This window comes from Acomys russatus, chromosome 13 (genome assembly GCF_903995435.1).
Source record: "Acomys russatus chromosome 13, mAcoRus1.1, whole genome shotgun sequence".
NCBI classification, from domain to species: Eukaryota; Metazoa; Chordata; class Mammalia; order Rodentia; family Muridae; genus Acomys; species Acomys russatus.
In genome coordinates, this window is record NC_067149.1 from 70,801,450 (window position 1) to 70,806,962 (window position 5,513).

At 44.0% G+C, this 5,513-nt stretch overlaps 1 pseudogene; it reads left to right on the plus strand.

Moving 5' to 3' along the window:
• The first annotated feature begins 939 nt into the window (after window positions 1–939).
• LOC127197757 (proteasome subunit alpha type-3-like) lies at window positions 940–1,557 on the plus strand (annotated as a pseudogene).
• The last annotated feature ends 3,956 nt before the right edge of the window (window positions 1,558–5,513 follow it).

Below are 5,513 nucleotides of genomic sequence, written 5' to 3' on the forward strand. Positions count from 1 at the left end.
TACGTGAAAGTGTCACAGTGAAATGCATTATATGTTACCAGTGGCTGGTGCCAGCACACTCTAACAACTTTAAACGATGACATGTCCCAGCAGGTGTCCACTGCAGTGGCTCTGCTCATCCAGAAAGCCTCAAGCCTGGTTTGTCTCTAGATGTCTTGAAACAAGCCAAGCTACTTCAGCCAGTGTCCCCTCCGCAGTCAGCTCCCAGTTCTTGGGCCTTACACCCTTCACTGTGAAGCCTTATGGGACTCAGGTTCTCCTCAGCTTCGTGTCTGGCCTCCCATGCACCCTGCCACCTCAGACTCAGAGCTCTGTACCCCTTGGAAGTCCCTTCTCCACTGTGGCACGTGACACATCTAAGAAAGGACAAGGGAGCTCCCTAACATTTCTGCCTCTATTTTGGAAGGAGGCCAAGGACAAAGTCCTCCTCTGCAAGCAAGAACCTCTCCTGAACATGTGTCTGAGCACATGCCACCTATGTCAATGTTGAAGTTTATGGCACCTTTGTGGGACTCTCCACCATGTCCCCAGGCATGACACCTTTGCTAGCAGCGAAACTTGTAACAGGCTGGACAGGGTGTGAAAAGAACTTCCTGTCTACCAGGGGCCTTCAGACCCGGAAGCAGATGCACACTGGAGAAAAGCCTTGTGTCTGCAACATGCAGCTCCCTCGCTTTCGGGAGGGAAAGAAGATGGGTGTCAGCTAAGAAGGAAGAGAGGTGGGTGAGATTCGAGTTTCTGTTTGGTTTTTCAGTGTTCCAGTTTTTCTTAATTCATTCCCTCCTGGTTTTATCTTCTGGATAGACTGATTGATCGTGAGGCTTACCTGGTGACCACAGCCTTGGGCAGTCCTACCGGCATGATTCAGCATTGCTGTGCTACTTTACAAAACATGGAAACAAATAAGAGGAAAATTGGTTAAAAAAAAAAAATTCCAGGGATCCCTCCGCGGCCTCTCGGGTCTGCACCATGAGCTCCATTGGCACCGGGTATGACCTGTCAGCCTCTACGTTCTCTCCTGATGGAAGAGTTTTTCAAGTTGAATATGCCATGAAGGCTGTGGAAAACAGTAGTCCAGCTATTGGGATCAGATGTAAAGATGGAGTTGTGTTTGGGGTAGAAAAGCTTGTCCTTTCTAAGCTTTATGAAGAAGGCTCCAATTAACGGCTTTTTAATGTTGACCGGCATGTTGGAATGGCAGTCGCAGGTTTGTTGGCAGATGCTCGTTCATTAGCAGACATAGCAAGAGAAGAAGCCTCCAACTTCAGGTCCAACTTTGGCTATAACATTCCTCTAAAACATCTTGCAGACAGAGTGGCCATGTATGTACATGCTTATACACTCTACAGTGCTGTTAGACCTTTTGGCTGCAGTTTCATGTTAGGGTCTTACAGTGCTAATGACGGTGCACAGCTCTATATGATCGACCCATCAGGTGTATCATATGGTTATTGGGGCTGTGCCATTGGCAAAGCCAGGCAAGCTGCAAAGACAGAAATAGAGAAGCTTCAGATGAAAGAAATGACTTGCCAAGGAATCTTTGAAGGAAGAAGATGAATCAGATGATGACAACATGTAACATGTTTTTCACTATGCACTGTTCATGCCTAGCACCAGTATATAAACCTACTGACCAGTTTTCATTAAACTTTGTCTTATAAAAAAAAAAATTCCAAAACAGCCTAGTTCTTCTGTTTCATCGGTTGGTTTTGTTTGTTTTAATGTTAGAAAGCAGTGGGTTCTGAAAAATAGTCTTGCTACTTGGGACGGACTGTAGCTGTTTCCAAAGGCTGCTTGTCACCTCGGCTGACTGCAGTGAAAGAGGCAACTACTTACCTGTAGGCTCAATTTTTTTAACCAATATATTTTATTATAACTTATTAACTGAGCATACGTCACTTATAACCCGACTAACCAAAACAATAGGAAATGAGGATTAATGGACACAATAACAAAACTGTAAGGATACCAGTTCCGAGGAAAGATTCTCCTGGCGCAATCAGCAGGATTTCTTCTGCTGGAACCTGGAGTAACCAGAACCCAGAACCTCAGCAGAAGCGGGAGCCCCGAAGCCTTCCCTCGAGCGGTTTATTCTAGGAGCGTCTTGGAATGCAGTGATGAACAGCCAAAACTATCCCAAGTCTCCAAAAAGCCCCCCGCCTCCAGCTCTGGCTCATTTATATATCTCCTCCCAGAGTCTTGTCACGGGATCTTTTCAGCTGGCAACAATCAAGCTCCTGCATGAGGTGGTTGCTCTTCTAGTGAATTAACCTCACCTGTTCTCTCACGAGACCGTTACGATCCCACACTTGGGATCCTAAAAAACAAGTTTATCTCTCCTTCACTTACCCAGTGTGGGCTGGGGTTGTGGATACTGTGCGCTGCCATAGTGAGTAATATATAGGAAAATGGACATCTGTATAGATGCTATATTTATCTTCTGGGGTTTTGTTTTTGTTTTGTCTTAATGTACTTTAACAGAGAAAGTAAAAATAAAAAAGGATAGAAAAAAAAAAAACTCAGAAGACTAAGGCAGTTCAATTAGCCCAGTCCCTTCAGCCTCAGAGCCTCACAAACTGACCCTGGTCCCGAGGGAGCCCATGCCCTCCCTGCTGTTTGTTTAAACATTTTGGATCGCTGCCTGCTCTCCACATCTTTCCTCCCAGGCCCTGTGGTGGCGGGGCACCACAGTGGGCACCTCAGGTAGGTTCATATGGTTCCTCAGTGCCTGCTGCAGGCTCCCTCTTAGACAGAAACTTCCAGAAGGCCAAGTTGCCATCACAGCTCCACGTTATCTTTCTGTTGTTGTTGTTTCAATTTCCTTATCCCAAGTTCTAAAGATTTTTGTGTGTGAGTATGCGCGCGCGCGCGCACACACACACACACACACACACACAAACACACACACGGGGGGGGGGGGGGGGGAGAGAAACAGAGACAGACAGACAGACAGAGACAGACAGACAGAGAGCATTATAATGAAGGCTATAAAGTTAGGACAGGGGTGTCTGGGAAGTGGAAGCTATAATTTATCAGTCTCATTTATCTTTAGTTTTATAGAAAAAGGTGCTCTTGTGATTTAACAAGGGAAGAGAGACTTACTTCTCAAGCTCCAAGTAGAGAGCATGGGTTGTCAAAATGAGGGTGAAGACTGTCAACCAAAGCCTGCCCTTATTTGTTGCACTTGATTTTAGGATCTTGGTTGTTTTGGTTTTGCCAGCTCGTGCCTTTCCTTCTGGCACTGTAAGTGAACGCCGTGATTAAAGCAGCCACTGGCTCGCCTGTTCACCTGTGTGCGCTGTGAGGCAGACAGTTACAGAAAACACAGCCGCTGTGGTCTTCTCACACCCTGTGAGTGAATGTGTAAACTAGTTTTACCTGCTGCTGTCTGTCTGAAAATAAATATTGAATATTATTTCTACCTCCACCAAAAGAAAAGAACAATATACAAATATATAGAGAGACAGGAACAACCTCAGGGGTATGTGTGTAGACAGGAACAGCCCAGCAGATACATACATGGATATGGACAACCTACTAACAAAAAAAGAAAGAAGGAAAGAAAAGAAAGAAAGATGGGAGGGAGTAAGGGAAAATGGGAGGGAGGGAAGAATGGGAGGATACAAGGGATGGGATAATCATTGAGATGTAACAAGAATAAATTAATAAAAAAAATGAAAGAAAAGAAAAGAGAATTAAAACATGAGCTTCACTAAAAATAAAACTGGCCAAGAGCATACCATGAAAACCTGCTGCGTCTCTTTAGAATCCGCAGAGAAACAAGCAACCCACAGTGATACGCCATCATTCCACGCCCTGCAACTGGTCAGAATTTTGAAGTCTGACAGTATCACGTGTTGGCAATCATATATGGGTCAATAGCAGGGTACAATACTGAGCGGACATGTTGGAAAATATTCATGATTCAAAGAAATCCAAGTTCGTTTAGTATTGTTAGTGGTGCCCTTGACCTATGACCCAGAAACGTCTATCTGTGCACTAGTAACTAGAAGCTTTGCATACTTCCATCACTAGGCACAGAAAAAGTTCCCAGCAGTATTACCTGTAACAGACCAGATGTCTACCCCATGGCTATAGCGCAGTGTGTGGTCTTAGAATGGAAGCAGCCATTGAAAGGAGTCTATAGCAAACCAACGCTGCAGACGCGACAGAGACAGACAGGCCAGGGAAGGGGCAACCCCAAAGCATCAGCAGAACGCCTCTGCGATTGACTTAAGTTTCAAATCATTCAGACTTACAATACATTCTTAGGGACACAAGCATACATGCTAAAATCATAGATTAAAAAAAAGAAAGATACTTATAAAATTTAAGATCACAATATTTCTGAGGAAGAAACAGAAGAATTGGGTGGAATACACTGCTGAGGTATTTGCTGAATCCACTACAAACCCTGTAAAATTTATCAAGGGATTTCTTATATATCCAATACTGATAACAACTGAAATATGCACTGAAACTTAAACACATCAGATACACATGTGAGGCAAGCCTACTTATCAGAATTGACTCTGAAACTCTACCCAGTGAGTTCTCATTTAAAAATCATAAGATCTGTATATGTGAAAACTTAATTATTTTTTTAAAACGCCACATGGGGATAAATGTCAAGATGCTATAAAATGACAACTTTGCACCAAATCTTAATTATTCTGGGACTTTCTGAAAGGCAGGTGCATAATGTTTTATTCTGATGCCAGGACTCAAACTCAAGGCCTTGCTCACACTAGGCAAGCATTCCGCCACTGAATCCAAGTTTTGTAATTTGTTTAGAAGAAAGAGACTGGACTGGAGAGTGGGCTTGGGGTATAAGAGTCTTGCAGGAGACCTTAGTTTGGGTCTCAGCACCCACTTCAGACAATTCAGAGTAATTCTAGCTCTAGGGGATCTGACACCTTGGTGATTTATTTTATAACAACAACCTGTACAGCAGTATATTCTGTCTAAGTTTTCTAAAGCACACCAAGAACAGATTTTAGAGGTAATGGGCAAAACATATGGGCCCAAGTTTTCAAAATAAATATTCAAATTCAAAAAGCATTCATGTATTTAAACATACAAGTGATATTCCCAAGAGAGATCTGAATGCAAACACCAGGATATCCAGAAGAAAGACACAAACCATGCTACACCACTTAGTATTTACAAGAACCAAGATGGCCCAGCCCCAACTCAGAAGCCCAACACTGTGCCTTGATTGGCCTAACTCTACTACAGTGAAACATGTTGTGTGGCATCGGGAAGACACCACTCAAGCCCACCAGCCTAGAACTGGCAATGCCTGTATCCCAGGACCACCAGGGACCATGGGTGGAGAAGAGGAAGGGTGGGCTGACAGGAGAGAAGTGAAGGAGAGACAAACCTGTTTTCATTACGAATGCAAGTGTGGGATCGGAACGGTCTTGTGAGAGAACAGGTGATGTTAATCCACTAGAAGACAAACCACCTCGTGCGGGAGCTTGATTGTTGCCAACTGAAAAGATCCCGTGACC